Source organism: Triturus cristatus, chromosome 1_2 (genome assembly GCF_964204655.1).
Source record: "Triturus cristatus chromosome 1_2, aTriCri1.1, whole genome shotgun sequence".
NCBI lineage: Eukaryota > Metazoa > Chordata > Amphibia > Caudata > Salamandridae > Triturus > Triturus cristatus.
In genome coordinates, this window is record NC_140580.1 from 822,287,051 (window position 1) to 822,309,418 (window position 22,368).

General features: G+C 43.9%; 1 protein-coding gene across 3 annotated transcripts in view; it reads left to right on the forward strand.

Annotated features, from left to right (window-relative positions):
* Window positions 1–12,813: 12,813 nt before the first annotated feature.
* The window catches only part of RNF207 (ring finger protein 207), a 1,105,462-nt gene continuing 1,095,907 nt past the window's right edge, over window positions 12,814–22,368 (forward strand). The window contains exon 1 of one of the 3 annotated variants that reach the window (XM_085608881.1): window positions 12,814–12,944. The gene's annotated coding sequence lies outside the window, so the exon portion shown is untranslated. The remainder of the gene's footprint in view (window positions 12,945–22,368) is intronic. The other 2 variants (XM_085608879.1, XM_085608885.1) reach the window with 2 other exon arrangements.

Below are 22,368 nucleotides of genomic sequence, written 5' to 3' on the forward strand. Positions count from 1 at the left end.
AATTGATAATGACAACCTACCTGTAAGTGCCTATTATATGGTAGGGCATGTCGTTTTAGAATCCCAGTAGTTTTAATGCACATAGGTGTGTACTACTGTGGTGCCTGCTGTCATTTTAAAACCCAGCCCTGTCTTGCAGGCTGCTTTTGAACTTAAATTATATGCAAATTCGACTTTGGTTAAAGGTACTTCCAAAGTCTCACACTCCCTTATTTTTACATATGTGTCACCCCTAAGGTCTCCCGTAGGTGCCCAAGGAGTAGAGTGCCTTGTAGCTATAAGCAGGGACATTATAAAAGATGTGTTATATGCCCTGGTGAGGGAAAAACTGCCAATTTCATTCTTCCCCATTGTAATTTGATAACCCCATAGGCTAGCATGGGAATACTTTATTATAGTGTAACTATCAGAAGAAAGGAGCAACAAATACACTTCAGATTTGCCACTATTAGAATTAGTATAACTAATACTACTAGAAAAGAAGTTCTAGAACTTTTTTTTCTGTAAGCCAAAATCCAGCCTTCCAGTAGCCCTGCTCTGATTACTCTGCTAGGCTGCAGAGCAAAAGGCCGGATGGGGGTGGAGTGGCTAAAACGGTTTTCATACAGGAAATGACAGTTTAGGGCAGCACAGGTTCACTCCCACTTGCTGCACCCCTAGCCAGACAGGAGCCCCAGTAATTAGATTAGTATGGGGCTGGAAGGGTAGTGTTATGGAAGCATAGCCACACCAGTGGGTTGGCTCAGCTAGATCTAACACTGCAGGAGACAGCTACTCCTTTGGTGGGTTTTGGAAGTATAGTGCTTTCTGAGTCAATAATATGTTAAACTTTGGAGGAAGTGGTCATACACCTGGGTGGCACCATGCATCCCATAGGCCAGGGGTTCCCCCCTGCTTGACGCCCAGGAACGAAATATGGGAGCATTGACCAGCAACGCAGATCCCTGCCTGGAATAATCAAAAGAAGAAGGACTGCCCTGCTGAACCCCTGGGCTGCACCCAAGAGGACTGCACTCATAAGGACTGCATCTGATACCCACCTTGGGGTTCCCCAGAGAGGATTTTGCCGGGCTTCGAAAGAATTAGGGAAACGACTCCCTGAATGCAACAGATACAAAAGAGCTACAAGAGTTCCCTGCCTGAAACTATAAGGGGAAGAAGGTCTGCCCTGCTGGAACCCTGTCTCTCACCCCAAAGGAATGCACTCTGAATGACTGCGCCGGCTGCACACATTTGGAACTACAGTCCTAAGGACCTTGCCTTGCTTCAAGAAGTGAAGGAGGGGACTCCCTGAAAGCAACAAGTTAAAAGAGCTCCACCTGCACCATCTCCACCAAGAAGATTCCAGCGGGAAGGCATCCAAGGAATTTTTGAGGAGCTGGCCAGATGCAGTCTGGGAAATGTAGTTCCACATTCCAACATCCCAAGGACCATCTCAGATCTTCTGGACCCTTGGATTTGTGTTGTGGACACTTTGGAATCCCAAGAGGAACTTCAGGAAGAAGTTCCAGAAGTTTGGAGCAACATTTGTAAATAGCTTCAAGTTGACCAGGTGCATTGTGGAAGTTGTAGTCCCAGACCCCAAGCTGCAAACTAGAGCATCTGAACCCTTGGCTGATGCTGAGGACAACTTTCCCGCACCAAGAAACAGTTCTGGAAGTAAGTGTAAAATTGTTACATCGTGGGTGGCCTTAACTCTGGACTTTGTCCCGGATTACTATTTTTTAACCCTTTGAGCGCTATTTGCTTCTAAGCGCTAGTTTTTCTATTAATCTTTAGAAATACATATCTCTAATTCCCTACATTGAATCTTTATTGTTTTAGTGCCATTTTAATCATAAAAATATTTCATATATTTCTAAATTGGTGTTGGAATTTTTTTGTGTGTTGTCTTACTTATTTAATATATTGGTGTTTTTAAATGCTTAACACACTTGTGTCCCAAGTTAAGCCTGTCTGTTTATTGCGAGCTACCAATGGTTGAGCAAGGAAATAATATATTGAGACCTTGACTGGACCATTTATTGAGATTGTGGCCTTATTACTAGTGGTAGGTTCCTACTTACTCCTACTAATAAACCACTTCCCAACAGCTTATCTGCCACATAAACGCAATGACCCTGACCATGGGCAAAAAACTGCATTTTAAATATAATTGCAGACATCTTAAGCTTAAGTGAAAAATAAATGCAAGATAAACCAATCTGTGGAAGGTACATTATTCTGGGAAGAAAGCTTAGTTGATTAATATGATTTCTTCATATACCTGTGTGTATAACTGCTTAGGACACTGGGGACTAGTTACTTGTGTTTTTATGGACTTCTCTGGTTCCAGCCTGGGAGAGAAATCATTGTAAATGTGTAGGTCAGTTTAACAAATGAATAACACACACTGTTAGATAGGTTGCACACAGTACAAGGTAGACTGCCAGAAAATCTGCAAAAAGACTCGGAAAAATAACTAATACTTCTTGCCAGGTTTGCATCACAAAAGTGACACAACCCAGAGCAAAGTGTTATGTCAGATTTACTTTACAATACAAATTTTAATTTGCAATTGAAAGATGTCTAATGTAACGCAAAATAGAGCTCCACCCTACTTTGTGGCAAATGGACATTACATGGGTTGTACATGGGCTTTCCCATGAAACCACCCACGGGTTTTGAGGCAATTCCCTGTCTACTAAAAAAAATGTAGACAGGACTTTATGCCAAAAATGTATGCCTCCTCAAGGCAAGCAAAAAGTTAGCGAAGTTTTCTTTTATCTAAACATTTCAAACTTTGCATGCATACTGCACTTTACTACATGCATAAAGTGTTAAAAGTGTTGACGCATGTCAAAGTATAGTTCTTTGTACTGGAAGGTCACCTTTACACTACAAACACCATGTTTGATATGATAGACATACTTGCACTACAGTGCAAGTGTGAGTGCATTGGAGCAAGGCAGCTAAAAGTGCACCAGCATAGTAAGAGACAAAGTAGGCACCATATCTTACTAAACATGGTGCTATTCTACTCTTTCCCAAAGACGCCTGGCAGAAAAAAAAATCCTGAGTGTATAAGTAGTTACAGTGTTTTCAATGTTTTTCTGTTTTTTAGTAATACAGATTCAGACTGCACTTTGTGCAAACCTTTCCAAAATTGATAACAACCTAGGAGTAGCTCTCAAAAAAGAATAACTCACTGACACTAGGACACTTCAAATGATTCTAAGACTTAAACCGTTTTCTGGCTCTAAAGAAGCCTTTAGACTTGTTGAATAACCAAGCATCACCCACACTCACAAATCTGTGACACATTCCTAATTTTTCAATGATCTCGTGTACTAGGCTACTTTGTGTCTCAGAGAGGAAACTTTTCACATTTGTATGCACCTCTCACACACACATTTTCTCTTGATGTTGGGAATATGTTACACATCCATACACACACTGCATCTTGTTTTTTGCGAGAAACTCACATACCAAGCTTCATGTATCTGTTTCTCTCACAGCAGGTTACTTTTGTAAAGCATCTCTTTCCAAAACACACACACACATTCCTCATCTCATTTTTGCGAACATCTCACACACAAGGCTTTTTTCATATGCGTCTCATAAGGCTTCTCATGTGTGCGTCTTCAGATGTACGGTTTGTGAGCACTGTACACAGATGTCTTTTGCACTAATTCTACCTCCAGATTAGACAGTAAAGTTTAAAGTTATTTTGCTACATTGAGTGCATACTCCACCTTCCAGCCACAGGACAGCAATAAATACACTTCAACTGTCTGCAGTAGCATCCTGCCCCGTAACCCACTTCCTGTGCAATGCTAGAGCAAATGGGAGCAGACAAATATGTTGAAAATATGATGGCTCGTGAGCACACAATTTGTCAACGGGGATGCTGGAAATAATCAGCATTTTCCTGGTTTCACAGTGCCCACATTACTGTGGATTTGGCAGAGGTGGTTCTGATGTAAATGCTCAGGGATTTCTGCAGTGGAAAATTCCACCGTTAAGAGCTGTGCTGAGATTTTAATGCAGTTTTATTACAACATACTTGTAGGAAACTACCATCTTTTGGGTGGGGGACCCCTAGATTTTTGCTTTGACTGTTTTTGCTGGCTGTAGAACTCTGCACACTTTACCGCTGCTAACCAGTGGTAAAGTGCCTGAACCCCCCTTTAAACTTGGTTACATTGGCATTCTCCTAATGGGCAGAGTGAACTTATCTATAAGTTATTAATATTTGGTACAAATTGTAACTAGGACCTGTAAGTTAAATTTCACTTATGAACTGCAGCACCTACGGAGCCATCCACCACAGTGACAGTGTAAAACATGGCTTCAGGCCTTTCGTTGTAGCCTTACTATAGCAGAGTAAAAGCTGATATTCGCCCTGTCAAAATAAACCATTTTGACAGGTTTAAAAAACCCTTTTAAATATTAATGTCACCCCTATGTAAGCTTTGTTGCCCAGAAGGCAGGGTGCATGGTATTTAAATGTAGGACATATACACATTTAATGTCAACAAGTACTTACAGTGACTAGCACACGAAAATAATTTTTCACTGTGGCAGATCTAGCTGTTCAATGTAGAAAACCAGAATACAGATTAAAATCCTAACTCTGTATCTCATGAATGGGACTTTGTAGAAAAATAATTACACAACTCTTTTTAATAATTATTATAAGTTCAATTCAGTGATGAAGTCAGATTTTTACCAAATCTTAAGGAAAAGTGACTTTTAGAAAGTTCAGATTTTACACAGGAGGAGCTGATAGAAAATCATGATTTTATTAAAGACACAGAGGCTAATATTATGTATTATCTTCTTTATTGCCACACACACACAAGAGCAACTACTAGAACCATTAATTGTAGAATTAGAATACTAGAACATTGAAAACGTATAAATGTCCCCAACCAGCAGCCATATTCCTTCTTTTTTGCTGCAACCAAATCAAGTCCCTTTGCTGAACCAGAACCGAAAAAGCATATTTTATCCTCTGCTGTTATTCTTCCTGGAACACTTCATACTCTTCCTAAGCATTTCCTGAAATCATAAAGAAACATATTTTTAAGGGTGGGTTTCTTTCAAGTGAAATAATATTAGCCTCCATGTCTTCAATTAAATCATGATTTTCTTCCCATCCTTGCTGTGGAAAATCTGAATTTTATGGCAAGGCACGGAGGCCACTATTATGCATGTTTTCAGCCTTGCCATAACATTCAGAGATGCACTTTTTATTGGTTTAATCTAAAACTTTTTAAACACTGAATCTGTTGACCAATCTACTGAAGCAAGAATGCTTGTACGACTACCACCCACCATGAATGCTTTTGATGCCATTGCAACCCTGGCCGAATGCGCTCCCAATCTTGAAATATCTATACCTCCTTTTTCCATGGCCATTTTGACTCATCTTGTCAAAGTTGGACATGATATTGATTTCTGGGGATACCTAAAAAAAATCAACAACTGAGCATCCCTTGAATCTCCCAAACTCTCAGATCTTCTCTCATACTCTTTTAAACATTTTACAACACACAATTTCTCATTCTCCTTCATACGTGGGCAAAACATAGCCCTGATTACTAGTTTGACAGTAACACCAACAGTCCGCAGCGGCGGTGGTCAGGAGAATGCTGCCAAGTTGGCAGCATCCCAACCGCTGCATTACAACATTACCATGGGGTTGGCGGTGTTGCAGCAGAGCAACCGAGGCGGCAGCATGCTTCGGCTCTAGGAGAGAGCCTGGAGTCAACACTGTTGTCAAACACCACGTTATGCATGGAAAACAGTGCGCGAACCAACATGGATGGCATGGGGGGCACAACTTAGGCCCCAGACACAAGCCACATGGGCTTATTTGCCCTAGGGCCCTTTTCTGTGGCCCTTAACTTGCTTTTTCACCAACCTTTTCATGCCAGTGACCCCACCATGAAAAGGTCAGCGGACAGGCAGGTCATAATACTCAAGGCGGTGCCAATGCTGGTACTACCACCATTGACCACTGCTGTCCCCACCGATGCGGCCGTGGGAGCTCAAGTCCTTTAAAGACTAAACCTTATTGTTACTCCTGGAGGACAACTCCTTCAGAACTACATCAACATATAGAGGAATATTTCGACCTGGAGGTACTTTCAACTGCACACTTCTTACCGATCTTTTCAAAACATCAAATTGACCTATAGGCAATCCATTCACTAACTCATGTCCCGCCGAAATTGCTGACCTACACAGATTAACGGAACTATAAGAAGTTCCTCTTAAAAAGACTTCTGTTAAATAATTTACCACATTCACCACAGGTGCTGTAATGGGATCCAAATCCCTCTCAGTACACCAACATATCCATCTCTTCCATGCCAATCTATATGCATTCGTTGTGCATGGTGCCCATGATCATTTGATGAGTTTTGTAGCCACAACGATAGTCCTGACACTTGCCATACTCTCCTGAGATCATCCATTCCACCAACTGCAGTTGACCATTCATTACCAACTTGTGACATTCCCCTGCTGGGTTCACCAACAACCTCGCACAACTTGTCAGAAGTACAGGATCGTCAATCAGTAAACTCATTACATCTGGACACCACCCTTGTGAGGGCCAAAACAGAGCTACCAACAACAGATCTGTCTGATCTTTTCTTACTGTCATCAATACTCACTGAATCATAGAAAATGGGGGAAACACATAATTGTGTGTTGGTCCCTACTGCTGCAGAAATGCAGTTACTGTCCTCACCTCTGGATTCGGTTTCCTACTGCAAAACATTGTAAGCTGAGCATTCAGCCTTCTCGCAAAGAGATCCAAATGTAATTGAGTCCATCTGATCTCTAATGCCTTGAACACCTCCCTGTCCAACATCCAATCGCTTGAATCCCACGGATTCCTCGAATTCCAATCTGCCACAGTTATGCTGAGCCCTGGAATATATTGTGCCTAGCTCATGAAGTTCTGAGCTAGGCAAAAATGCCAAACATTATTTGATAAGTACCCTAGGGTTTCTGATCGTGGACCCCCAACTGGTTCACATGCCTCACTGCTGACACGTTGTCCATTTTCAACAACACGCAACATTTCACACGATCCCTTACAAAACTCCTCGCTGCAAATGACCCGGCTAACAACTCTAAATAGTTGATGTGCATCTCCTTCTCCTGAAGGGACCATTTCCCCCCTGTTGCCATTGGACTACACCTTGCTCCCCAACCTTGGAGACTGGCATCTGACTCCATCTCTAAATCTGGGACTTCCCCAAAAATTACTCTCCAATCCCATGCCTCCATATTCTCCTTCCATCATTCCAACTTCGGCATAGCATCTGAATTTAATTGATTTTTTTAGAAGAACTTTAAACCCAGCCTGAGGTGCTGTACTTTGAACTTCTGTGAGACTCAATAGTGAAGTGGGGCTAGAACTATTCCCGAAATCAAAGCCTATAGCAGGCCCAACAGTCTTGCTAGCTGCCTCAATTAAATTAAACTGCTCTCATTACTCTCCTTACCTCCCTACAAATCTTCTTCACCTTCTCCGCTGGTAACATCAACGCTCATTCCAATGTCAGTATCTGAAAACCTAAAATTATCAACTCCTTGCAAGGTACTAGACAAGACTTTTCCCTGTTTACCACAAATCCCAAGACCTCTAAAATACGGACTGCTAATTCTGTCTGCTCTAAGGCCATCTCCTTTGTTTCTGCCATTATCAATACAGTGTCCAAATAGACAATCAGATGCACACCTCTTCAGTCTCAACCAAGCCATTACCGGTCTCATCACTTTGGTGAAACACCGTGGCGCTGATGTCACTCTGAATGGGAGACAAGTGAGCCTTCACATCCTTCCTTGGCACTGAAATCTCAGATAGTCCCTGTGTTCCTAATATATGGGAGTTGTCAAATAAGCATCTTTTAGATCCATACGTGTTACCCAATCTCCCTTCCTCACAAGATCCCCCAGCAAGTGTATACCCTCCATCTTGAAATGATTGTACTGAACCCAATTGTTCAGCTCTCTTAAATGTATGACTGGTCTCATTCCCTTGCCCTTCTTCTCCACCAAAAATATATTGCTCACAAAACCTTTTGAGCTCTGTGAGCAGCTCTCTATTGCACCATTCTCCACCAGAGCTTCCGCTTCCTGACTCATTACATTTTTCAGTTCCTTTGAAAATGTTAATGTACTTGGACATCTTGTCTGAACTGGTAAATCTACAAATTCTATTGGATAACCGTGTACCGTCTGTAATACCCACTAGTCTAAAGTTATCTCCATATATTGTATAACAAAGTGAATGAGTCTGCCACCCAGCTTTAATGGGATACATAAAGGATCTTTTTGCAAACATACCTTGTGTTCCTCTTGCCCATCTGTCACCCTTGTATGAGCCTCCTCTCTGTCTTTGTGGGTACAATCCCTGGTTATAATAACCACTAGAGGATCTGAATCCACTTGAGAAAGAAGCTTTTGTGATGCCATATCCTCAGCCAGGAAGCCAACCCCACGTTCTCCCAGCCCTGCCAAAAATCTTCCTAATGTCCCTTTGGACCTTCTGAATTGAGTTGAATTCATCCACATACCTAACATTAACCTTTACGAACTCTTCACCAAATAGTAATCTCTTGGCCTCAATACGTGCCTCTTTACTGGCCAACTCAGCTAGTTTGGTATCTATTTTTATGATAATACTTTTTCTCCTCTCAACCCACAGTGCAGCATTTTAATTTCCCAGCAATCAAAGTGCTCTCTGGACCCATTGCCTTAATTCCTCAACATTCACTTTAGTACTGTTCACGTACACCTCTACACATAAATCAAATATCTTGGTCAAAGGACCGAAGACATCCAAGAATCTGTCCTGACTGCCTTTAAGGCCTTTAGCTAATCATTTTCTTGAATCTTTCCTGCCCTTACACAGGAAAGCTAGCAATAACACGCATGCCAATAGTGATATAAGATCAACAAATTACTTCCTCAAATCACAGGTGACACTCATTGTGATTGAAAAGAAAACTAATTTATTTACTCTTTGGTTTCCAAAGGAATTTGTGATCCAATTTTGTCAAACAATCTTATTTGTTTGCACAATTGTCTATTTATCAATTTTCCATAGACCACAGAAAATAACATCACATACATAAAATATATTCCATATAGTGTTTATATAAATATTTTGGACATCACTAGACATTGAAAGGACAACAGATTTTATGCTAAATAAACAACAGTAATGCAAGCTAAGCTTCCAGACAAAATTCTCATACAACATAAAGGAATTGCATAAATGCAACCAAAACAGGGGAGGGGGGGGGGGAGGTGGAGAAAAAGAACAGAACAGAAGGGTTGGAGAGTATTTTTGAGGAATACACGTATTACTTTTTCAACTCAACCCTAGTTTGAACTTTCGCCAAACAGTGTAATATTCAGCTAACCCAGGTAGTTTCTTCAGTGAAATGTAAAACAATTTTTGAACATAAGTGCATAAAAGGATTAGCCTAATAATAAAAGCAAGTTCACTTGTTTGGCCGAAAAGCCATCATCTTTGAATCTAATTCAGGAGTATACGCTATCTTATTCTACAAAGATGGCCTAGGACACTCCGAACGCATTGTATTACAGACCTCTTTAAGCATCTCTCGCCTCAATCAGTATTGCACATATTGTGCCACACGATCTACCGATGTTCATGGAGGAAACAAGGAATATTGTATCAAGTGAGGATCAAACTTGTTTTCCCCCAACTGGTCAAATAGCCCATCATCTTTTTTTCTGCTCCTTTTTCTCTTTTTTGAAGATAACCTCTTCCACATCTTAATCTCCAAAGTCAGAGGAACAACTCAACTCAACATTCCCACTTGTAGAGGACCCATCACAAGCCACCGCTTTTTGATTCCCTTTTCTTAGCCTTCATAGCTGTCTTTTCATTGAACTCCACATGAGTTGTCATTTTCCTCTTAGCAACAACAACAGTTGATGGACAGAATGCAGAACAATGTCATACATTCCCCCCAGTACAGAGATCTGGGCCTAAATCCATTGTTTTTTTGCTCACCATGCCGTTCCAGTTTGAACCCAGCCATATGCAAATCAGTCTTGACCCTGTGCCTCATGGGAACAGTCCAGCCCGAACTGCCAAGCCAGGTCCTCCCTGGACTGGAAACAAGCATCCTAAGACCGGTTTCGGTGTTTCATCCCTCTTCAGCCAGGATAGCTTGATTCCAGTGGCTTGGAGAGCACGGGACCCACGTCTGGGCATACCCTTTCCACTCGGGGCGACAAATGCAACAACAACAGTTGATGGACAGAATGCAGAACAATGTCATACATTCACCCCAGTACAGAGATCTGGGCCTAAATCCATCGTTTTTTTGCTCACTATGCCGTTCCAGTTTGAACCCAGCCATATGCAAATAAGTCTTGACCCTGTGCCTCATGGGAACAGTCCAGCCCGAACTGCCAAACCAGGTCCTCCCTGGACTGGAAACAAGCATCCTAGGACCAGTTTCAGGGTTTCACCTCTCTTCAGCCAGGATAGCTTGATTCCAGTGGCATGGAGAGCACGGGACCTACGTCTGGGCATACCCTTTCCACTCGGGTGACAAATGCAACAACAGTTGATGGACAGAATGCAGAACAATGTCATACATTCACCCCAGTACAGAGATCTGGGCCTAAATCCATCGTTTTTTTGCTCACCATGCCGTTCCAGTTTGAACCCAGCCATATGCAAATCAGTCTTGACCCTCCTCATGGGAACAGTCCAGCCCGAACTGCCAAGCCAGGTCCTCCCTGGACTGGAAACAAGCATCCTAGGACCGGTTTCGGGGTTTCACCCCTCTTCAGCCAGGATAGCTTGATTCCAGTGGCATGGAGAGCACGGGACCCACATCTGGGCACACCCTTTCCACTCGGGGTGTCAAATGCAACAACAACAGTTGATGGACAGAATGCAGAACAATGTCATACATTCACCCCAGTACAGAGAGCTGGGCCTAAATCCATTGTTTTTTTGCTCACCATGCCGTTCCAGTTTGAACCCAGCCATATGCAAATCAGTCTTGACCCTGTGCCTCATGGGAACAGTCCAGCCCGAACTGCCAACCCAGGTCCTCCCTGGACTGGAAACAAGCATCCTAGGACCGGTTTCGGGGTTTCACCCCTCTTCAGCCAGGATAGCTTGATTCCAGTGGCATGGAGAGCACGGGACCCACGTCTGGGCATACCCTTTCCACTGGGAGTGACAAATGCAACAACAACAGTTGATGGACAGAATGCAGAACAATGTCATACATTCACCCCAGTACAAAGATCTGGGCCTAAATCCATCGCTTTTTTCTGCCTGTAACTGGATTTTAGATATGGGAGGACACTAGGATTACCATAGTATACTCCCCACACAGCCCTAACCCTCAAGTTTACTATGGCCAAAAACATTTACCATCATGAAAATGCCCAAATTGGGTAGTTGGTCCCGTTAGAGCGTGCCTAGGAGTCATTCCCACCCACTAACCAGTCTGTTAGGCATAAATGTGTCAATTTCAGTCACCCTCCTCAGAGCACCTGAGGAAGAACAGAAGAGGACTGGACCTGCTATCTGTGACCTGAGAGGAGCTCTAAAGGACTGGACCAATGCCCTCTTGTACCCAGGAAAAAGACTTTGGGCCCGATTCACAAAAGTAATCTGAGACAAAATCCTAACTTTACTACTCCTAAACTGAGCAAAATCCTAACTTTACGACTTTCAGTATTCACAAAAGGCATTCAGGAGTACTAAAGTTAGGATTCCTAACTTTACTACTCCTAAATGCCTTCTGTGAATACCGAAAGTCGTAAAGTTAGGATTTTGCTCAGTTTAGAAGTAGTAAAGTCCCCCCTGTTTAAACTACAGGGATACAACAAACTACAAGAGCCCTTTCATGCAGCTGCCCAGTGGCTACTTGACCTGGATTGAACCTTGATAGATAGAAGGGGAAATCCTTGAACTGGAAAAGATCTGGTTGATGTATCGGACTTGTGCTCTATCGCGGTCCGCTTCAAATTTTAATAGAGGCCCCAATCTACTGCAACCAGTTACTATCATTAGTTCCTTGACCTTTTTGGAGCTATTTCTACATAGATTGCATCTGAATAGTCTATTTGCATTTTGAGGCTAGGAATGCCACTAAAAACATTTTGTTTATTCTTTTTTACCCTCCAACCCATGTTTGCTTGGTGAAAGAAGATGTAAGGTTCATATTTTTCCACATATTTCCTAATTACTTTGGAGAATGTAAAAAACAATAAAGCATACTGTCAAACTGTGATTATATGCCCACCTTTAACATTTTTACACTTTTTCAATTCAGAATTATGCAATTGTATACATTTATCACAGACCAAGGGCTCTTTGTGCAGGGTAAATGGAGCGTCCCCAAGGCTGTCCCTGTCCCCCCAGAAATGTTGTGTCTCCCGTCCCTGCTATATAAGGAAATGCTTAACAAAACAACAAGGACGTTTTTACTTTCTTCTAATAAGCTTTTTTCTTTTAAACACTCTAGACCTCCTTCGTTTCTTGCTGTTGCTTCATAAAGTTATTTTATCTTAATTTTGTGATTAAAAATAAATGCACGTACGTCAGACGCGTGTGATATTGATGTGTACCAGAATAAAACATTTCTATTGTACCACAGTACGGTGAGAGTGCTGACCAGCGCCTTAGGGTTCTATTGTTGAATAAGAACATTACAAGTTTATCAAGTGGAAACTATTTTGGTCTGGCAGCGTTGCTCTGGATACAGTTCCCACGTCATGCACGTCATACTTGACCTGCTGAAAGAAAGCCTTAGCATAGCTGCCATTCCAATTCGAGGCGCAGGAAAAGCAGGAGTCTGGCCGGGGCACGAGGCAGAGTTTCTACCTGCTATGGTGGCAAACAAGGGATCACACGGGACGGTTTGATACAAGAGGTAAGAGGCTCACGTTCCTGGGCGTTAATTAAAATAGATCCCGGCATTTCTCCTGAAGAATTATAGCTATGTAGCCTCAGTATCCCAGCAGGGGCAAACATTAGCCCTCGTTTGAAAAGTGACTTTCATATGTATTTAGTTTTTTCATGTACAGGCTGTTTTGGCACGCATGATAATTGGTTGTCCAAGGTGCGCAGACTGCTGGGTTATTTTGTTAAAGGATGCACGTTAATTCGCACAACCTCTGGTCCTGCTGTAGCGATCTCGATAAAAAAAATAATGTTATTTGTTCGTCGAAATTTTGTTATGTGGGTAACTGTGAAAATATGTCTTTGCAGTACTTAGGACAAAGCAGTGCACACTTCAACCGAGCATACAATGTCGAGATTTGCTAAACCAGATTATATACAGGGCTTTCTTGTGTCAATGATTTTCTGCATTGGCAGAAACATAAATGTCGAAGGATACAATAATTTATTACCAAAGAGGAATAGCCTTGGCTGTTATCAGCAATTGATCAACATGAAGCCATTCTCATGCCATCTGGGTAATTACAGTAATGCTTGAGTTTAGTTAAATATTTTCTAGATTTTTTCAATACTTTTACGTTTTTTACATTTCCATACTACGGCCCTGATTATGAGTTGGTAATTACAGGGTGGGTTAAATACCTCACCCTTCCTTAGATTTCCGCAGTTCAAACCTCTCGGACTTTAACAAGGTGAAATAATACATTATTTACCGTTCATGAACTCCCAGTGTTATTCCTCAGAAACTAGGAAGAGGTGCTATTTAACACAGCAATAAATTCAGAATCCAAGTGTCTGATTTAGCCCGGTGTGATAACTGGCACATACACCTCCAACACATTCCAAATCGATGCCTTAATAACATAAAATGACCAACTTTTTACAGCATTTGTGCTACCATGTAATCAGCAAAAAGACCAAACATCTTTAATCTTGCTTCTTCGTAGGAAAATTTAAGGGTTATTAGACCAGTGTGTGCACTCACGAGCATACGCTCACACATACACAGAAAAATAAATCAATACATTAGCTCATAAAACTGGGTCCATATAGAAAATCTAGTTATAAATATAAATTCAGTTGTTTATTGCTAAAGTGCAAAGGTCAACTTCCATGGTTTTGGCTAGTAGTTCTGAGCCTAGGTCGCACCTAGATCATAACTACTTCACACTATGGGCCTATGAGATGACAGTGCATTCTGAAGAGCGTCACTTTGTTTGACACTCTGGCAGCACATGCCTCTCAATCCACTCTGCATGGCTTTGCATAGCCTAATAGATATGGAGTAAGACAAAGCAGTGCAAGTCACTGCCTTGCTTACTCTGCGTCAAGGAGGCGTTCCATGGGCGTTGCAGTGGGTGCCCCAGATTTACTCATTCACGTAAAACTGGGTCAGCACCAAAACCTCATGCATCCCAAGAGCAGGCTTAATGATGAGAAATGATGTCACTGACCATGTCATGAGTGATGTAATATGTTAGGTCATAAGTATTGCATTGTGGAGGCGTAAGTTATAGTTAGCTCAGGTAACTATAACAGCTTAATTTCTCTGGTTTTGTATGAGTGAAATCTGACCCTAACTATATGTCCCTGTAACCTTTGTTTTAATTCTATTTCCTAACTATAATGTTCCAGTTAACTTTGTTTTTTTAAGTACATTTCTACAGTTTTCAATGTTATTTCCTTACTATAACATCCCTGTAACCTTTAGTTTTTTAGTCACATTCTACATATTATTAATGTTATTTCCTAACTATAGTGTTCCTGTAACCTTTATTTTTTAGTGACTTTCTAAGGTTTTTAAGATTTTATTTCCTAACTGTAACCTGTAACCTTTGAGAGTGGGTGTGTGAGTGGCTGTATAGGTCGGTGAGTGGGTGTGTGTGTGGCTGTATGGGTGTGTGAGTGGGTGTGTGAGTGGGTGTAGTGGTCTGGACCTTGTGTGCATGTAATTTCACTCACCCCTAGTCACAGATCTGGGTTGAATCCATCATCATTCTTTAGTTCACTTTGCCACCCCAGTTCAGACACAGCTATATGTAAATCAGTCCTGACCCTGTGCCTCATGGGAACAGTCCAGCCCAAACTGCCAAGCCATGTCTTCCCTGGATCAGAAACAAGCATCCTGGGACCGGTTTCGGGTGAACAGTCCTCATCAGCCAGGCTAGCTTGAATCCAGTGGCAAAGTGAGCAAGGGACTCAGGTCTGGGCATGCCCTGCCAACTCAGGGTGAACAAAGCAAACACAAGGAGATGATGGTCGAGCGCTGAAACTTTTCAGACACTCACCCCCAGTTAGAGATCTGGGTTGAATCCATCATCGTTCTTTAGCTCACTTCGCCACCCCAGTTCAAACACAGCTATATGCAAATCAGTCTTGACCCTGTGCCTCATGGGAACAGTCCAGCCTGAACTGCCAAGCCATGTCTCCCCTGGACTGGAAACAAGCATCCTAGGACCGGTTTTGGGCTAACAGCCCTCATCAGCCAGGCTAGCTTGAATCCAGTGGCAAAGTGAGCAAGGGACCAACGTCTGGGCATACCCTGCCAACTTAGGGCCAATAAAGCAAACACAAGGAGATGATGGACGGAGCTCTGAAACATTTCAGATACTCACCCCCAGTCACAAATCTGGGTTAAATCCATCATCGGTCTTTAGCTCATTTTGCCACAAAACCCCAAAACCGGTACTAGGATGCCTGTTTCCAGTCCAGGGAGGGCCTGGCCTGGCAGTTCAGGCTGGGCTGTTCCCATTGGGCGCAGGGTCAAGACTGCTTTGCATATGGCTCGGTCCAAACTGGAATGGCATGGAAAGCAAAAAAAATGGATTTAAGCCCAGATCTATGTACTAGAGTGAATGCATGACATTGTTCTAGATTCTGTCCATCAATTTTTCTTTTTGCATTTGTCACCCCAAGTGGGACGGGTATGCCCAGAGGTGGGTCCGGTGTTCTCCATGCCACTGGAGTCAAGCTATCCTGGCTGATGAGGGGTGAAACCCCAAAACAGGTCTTAGTATGCTTGTGTCCAGTCCAGGGAGGACCTGGCTTGGCAGTTCAGGCTGGACTGGTCCCATTGGGCGCAGGGTCAAGACTATTTTACATATGGCTGGGTCCAAACTGGGATGCAATGGGGAGCAAGCAAACACATGGATTTAAGCCCAGATCTCTGTACTGGGGTGAATGTATGACATTGTTCTATATTCTGTCCATCAATTGTTCTTTTTGCATTTGTCTCCACGAGTGGGACGGGTATGCCCAGACGTGGGTCCTGTGCTCTCCATGCCACTGGAGTCAAGCTATCCTGGCTGATGAGGGGTAATACCCCAAAACCGGTCCTAGGATGCTTGTTTCCAGTCCAGGGAGGACCTGGCCTGGCAGTTTGGGCTGGACTGTTCCCATTGGGTGCAGGGTCAAGACTGATTTACACATGGCTGAGTCCAAACTGGAATGGCATTGGGAGCAAGAAAACAATGGATTTAAGCATAGATCTCTGTACTGGGTGAATGTATGACATTGTTCTAAATTCTGTCCATCAATTGTTCTTTTTGCATTTGTCACCCCGAGTGGGATGGGTATGCCCAGACGTGGGTCCCATGCTCTCCATGCCACTGGAGTCAATCTATCCTGGCTGATGAGGGGTGAAACCCCAGAATCAGTCCTAGGATGCTTGTTTCCAGTCCAGGGAGGACCTGTCCTGGCAGTTCGGGCCGGACTGTTCCCATTGGGCGCAGGATCAAGACTGATTTATATATGGCTGGGTCCAAACTGGAATGGCATGGGGAGCAAAAAAACTGTGGATTTAAGCCCAGATCTCTATACTGGGGCGAATGTATGACATTTTTATACATTCTGTCAATCAATTGTTCTTTTTGCATTTGTCACCCTGAGTGGGAGGGTTATGCCCAGACGTGGGTCCTGTGCTCTCCATGCCACTGTATTCAAGCTATCCTCGCTGATGAGGGGTGAAACCCCGAAGCTGGTCCTAGGATGCTTGTTTCCAGTCCAGGAAGGACCTGGCCTGGTAGTTCGGGCTGGACTGTTCCTATTGGGCGCAGGGTCAAGACTGATTTGCATATGGCTGGGTCCAAACTGGAATGGCATGGTGAGGAAACAAAAAATGGATTTAAGCCCAGATCTCTGTCATTGGGTGAATGTATGACATTGTTCTACATTCTGTCTATCAATTGTTCTTTTTGCTTTTCCCAAGGGTGGGCAGCTTGGGAGACAGGTAGCCGGCCCTGGGGGTTGACGCTCCCCAGGGCAATTCATGACTAAAATGGGGCACCGCATGGCCCCCCTCTTTTACTTTGCACAGGGCCTGCCCAGGGGAGGTCGCGGTCCCTGAGGCTGAAAATGGCCCAGAAGGGGGGCCGAGCTGCCCCCTCCCACTTTTATTTAACCCATGCCCTGGGGAGAGGATGGTCCCTGGGATCAAATATGGCCTAAGAGGGGAGATGCACGGCCCTCCTCTTGCTACTTTCAAGTTTTGTGCCCAGGGGAGGTGGCGGTCCATGGGGCTTAAACTGCCATTGGGGAGGGGGGTGGCATGCACCCCCTCCCCTTTTGTTTAATTTACACTTGCCCCGGGACATGGCCCACTCCCGGGCTGTAATACAAACAAGTACGGGAGACTGCACTTGTTAAAAAAAAAAAGAAATTAACGTGGATTCGTGAATCTTTGCGAGTTTTGCAGTGAAAATTAAAAAAAAAATTTTTGGGACCTGGCGGGTTCCTACCCTGCCCCCTCCTCTTTTTTTTAACATTTTGTTTGAGACTCGGCTGAGTCCAAGTCCCAAGATGGCTGCCAACACTTCTTGGTTGAGGTTCTGACAGCCAATCAGATCTCTGCGCGAGATCGGTAAGCTTTGCAGATGTACAATTTTGTTTTCCCTTTAATATCTCCAAAACTACTTATCGGATTTATATCAAATAACATAAAGAGCTCTTTCTGGACCAAGAGCTAGCTTTCTGCCAAATTTGGTGTACTTCATTCGAGTTGTTCCGACTGTAGTCATGTTCAAAATACCTGTGGGAAATTGCATGGCAAACACACTTTTTCTGACATTCCCTTTTACTTGGCTACTGCTTGGTGGATCATCCTGAAAGTTTCCATGCTCAACTAGACATAGCAGGACATTTTTTGGGAAAATTTCATGAAGATTCGTCAAACAGCACCAAAGTTATAAGCAAGTCAAAAAACGCTTGTCCTATGGAAACTAGGTCCTAGCTATAACTACCTACTGGCAACCATTTATAAAAAAATGTAAAGTAATTAAAATATTAATAATATATACGTTAAATAAATGGGTTTTGATTTTAAATTTAGTGTACAGTTTAGGTAAAAACATTTTATTTTAATATGTTAATTTTACAATTGTATTTAGTTAAAAATATTTTTGTTGGGTAATATATATGTTTTATTTTTTAAATTTTACTGTTAATACTGAAAATGTGAATTTTTTTAAATTGTTTTATTGTTGAATTTATATATATATCTATATTTACTTAAAAAACCATAGGTTTCACACATGTTATAGTTAAGTGGATATTTCACTCGTAAAAAAACAATGAAATTCCCCCGTTATAGTTAGTTGAGATAACTATAATTCGCGCGCCCGCAATCCTCTGCTCATGACGTCACATATTACATTATTCATGACATGGTCAGTGGCATCACTCATGACATCACTGATGACATCATCCTTGTGATAGAGTTGCCGTCGCGCGAGTTATAGTTATCTCACCTAACTATAACGGGGGAATTTCATTGGTTTTTTACGAGTGAAATATCCACCTAACTATAACATGTGTGAAACGGTTTTTTAAGTGAATTTGCAAGGTTTTTTAAATGCTAATTCCTAACTATAACGTGTGTGAAACCTATGTTTTTTTCAGTGAATTTGTATGGTTTTTTAAATGCTAAGTTATGTATTATTATTTTTTTTATATATTTATTTTTCAATAAACTACGTATTAAAAATTATTATTTTTTTTAATGGTTTTTCACCGTGCACGCATGGTGCGCGCACCCCCGCGATTTAAAAAAAAAAAAATTAATGTTTTTTTCTGCCTTCGGGGTCCTTCAGGGACCCCCTGACCAAGGCTAGGGGGTCAGGAACTCTCTACCCTGCCCCCTTTTCACGTTCGCCACCTTCCTTTTCCACTCTTGCATTGAAAACAAACAAAATGGCGGCCGACACTTCCTGATTTCGACCGATTCGTATGTTGACTGACATGTAACAACCAATCAGAATTACGCTCGCGCACGGTGCGCGGACGGTGCGTGGCTATAGATATGTATGTGCTTTTGAATGCAATTTTCTCTGGAACTACTGAACAGATTGACTCCATATATGCAAAAGGCACTTCCCTGACCTGAGGACTACCTCTCTGCCAAATTTCAAGTAATTCTGTTCAGCCGTTCGGGCTGTACCTTCGACTAAAGGTCCTATGGGAAAATGCATGGGGAAAACGCGTTTTGGGACCCCCCTTTTTTCTCGGCCCCCGCTTGACGAATCCCCCCGAGACTTTCAGGGTAGGAGCTGAGCGGAGCGCCCCATTAGTTTTTTAAATTTCGCGAAGATTCGTCAACCGGCGCCAAAGTTATTCAAAATAGAATTTTGAGATTTCCTATGGAAACACGGTCCTAACTATAACTATCTACTGGCGACCGCCAGTAGATAATATACACACACACACACACACACACATATATATATATATATATAAATTCAACAATAAAACAATTTTAAATATTCATATTTTCAGTATTAACAGTAAAATTTTAAAAATAAAACATATATATTACCTACTGGCGACCGCCAGTAGGTAATATTTATTGAATTGAATATATATATATATTGAATTTATATATATATATATATATATATATATATATATATATATATGTGTGTTTGTGTGTGTATATTACCTACTGGCGGTCGCCAGTAGGTAGATACAGTTAGGACCTATTTTCCATAGGAAATCCGCAACATTCTATTTGGAATAACTTTGGCACCGATTGACAAATCTTCACGAAATTTTCCAAACTTTTGGCCAGCTCCGGTCCACTCCTATCCTGAAAGTTTCACAGTGATTCAACAAGCGGGGGCTGAGAAAAATGGGGTCCCAAAACGCGTTTTCCCCATGCATTTTCCCATAGGACCTTTAGCCGCAGTTACAGCCCGAACTGCTGAACAGAATTACACCAAATTTGGCAAAAAGGTAGTCCTCAGTTCAGACTCGTGCCTTTTGCTTAAATGGTGTAAATCCGTTCAGTAGTTCCTGAGAAAATTAGAGTTAAAAGTACATATATATCTATGGCCTCGGAGGATCCGCGCACCCTCCTGATCACGAGCTGAATTTTAATTGGCTGCCAATACTCTGAATCAGGAAGTGTTGGCAGCCATCTTGTGCCTCGGTTCTACCGAGGCACAAGAAACCCCCCAAAAAAGGCGCAAAACGTGAAAAGGGGGCAGGGTAGAAACACCCAGAACCCCTAGGCCTGCTCAGCGGGTCCCACAAGGACCCCCAAGACCCAAAACTTTTTTTTTATTTTAAACGGGAGGATGCGCGCTGGATGCACGCATCCTGCCAATAGAATTTTTTTTTTGCATATTTGCAACATATGCTAATTTGCCCCTGGGGCCCAAATCCCGGGAGCATATTGAAAAAATAGGTGTTGGGGGGTCCCAATCCCCCCCACACTGCCCAGGGGACCACCACCCCCGGGGCACTAACATAAAGTAGGCGGGGGGCTCACGGCCTCCCCGCAGCCCCGGGGACCGCCACCCGCCAGGGCTTCTTTAAAATGGGTGGGGGGCTCTCAGGCCCCCCAGCCCCGGGGACCGCCAACCCCCGGGGCAACTTTAAAATGGGTGGGGGGGCTCTCAGGCCCCCCCAGCCCAGGGACCGCCACCCCCGGAAACTTTAAAATGGGTGGGGGGCTCTCAGGCCCCCCAGCCCCGGCGACCTCCACCCCCCGGGGCAACTTTAAAATGTGGGAGGGGGGCCACGTGGCCCCCCTCCTGGAGCCTTGTACAGGCCCTGGGGTCCGCCACCCCCCAGGGCCGGCTCGTGCAGTGTCCCGGGGTGCCCACCCCTGAGACACTGCTGTTTGCAATGGCAGGGCGGGAGCCTCGCGGCTCCCACCCTGCCATTGCAAACTGCTTTGCTTCATTGAAGCGAGAGCAGGGAAACCTGCTCTCGCTTCAATGAAGCAAAGCAGTTTGCTTTTCCACATGGGGAGCAACATGTTAGCTGCTCCCCATGTGGAAAAGCAATGCCGGCTCCCGTAGGAGGCGGGGAGCCAGCTGGGACCGTGGGGGGATTGGGACCCACGGTCCCCAACGAGGTGGCCAGGCGCCGGGGGATGGGGTCCCCAGGGCCATAAGTGGCCCAGGAGGGGGGCCACACGGCCCCCCTCCGCATTAATGAAAAAATAAAAAAAATCAATGGCTGGCCCCGGGGATGGGGTCCCCGGGGTCTTAAGTGGCCAGAGTAGCCCCCCTCCATAAAAAGATAAAAAAAAGTTGGCCATGCCCCGGGAGATGGGGTCCCCGGGGCAAATTATGGCCTCGGGAGGGGGGCCACGCGGCCCACTTCCCGATTTATAAAAAAAAAAAAGAAGAAATTGGGGGCAGGCCCTGGGGGATGGGGTCCCCAGGGCCAATAAATTAGAAAAAGAAGGGGGGCGACACAGCCCCCCTTCTAAAAAAAAAAAGACGGGATCGGGCTGGAGGCCACGCCCCCTCCTTACACCACTCTGCAAATGCGCCCCCTGGTGCGTTTTTGCTGAGGGGGAACTAATTCCCCTTGAATACTGGGGGTCCCCGGGGGCCAACTAGCCCACCAGGAACCTCCAGTATGCACCAGGGGGCTGCGTTGCAGAGAGGTGTAATGAGGCCACGCCCCTTTTTACACCTCTCTGCAACGCAGCTCTGTGGCGCTTATTGGAGGTACCTGGTGGCCTAGTTGGCCACCAGGGGACCTCAGGATTCAAGGGGACTTAATACCCCAACTTAAAACGTGACACGGGGTGTGTTTGCACAGTGGTGAAGGTAGGGGGTGGGGCCTGAGATGATATGTGTGCAAACACGCCCTGTGGCCCGTTTTAAGTTGGGAAATTCATTCCTCTTCAATCCAGAGGTTCCCTAGGGGCAAACTAGCCCACCAGGTACCTCCACTAAGTGCCACGGAGCTGCGTTACAGAGTGTTGTAAAAAGGGGCGTGGCCTCTGAACACCTCTCTGCAACGCAGCTCCCTGGCACATACTGGAGGTACCTGGTGGGCTAGTTGGCCGCCAGGGGACCTCAGGATTCAAGGGGACTTAATCCCCCAACTTAAAACACGCCACAGGGCGCATTTGCACAGTGGTGAAGGTAGGGGGTGGGACC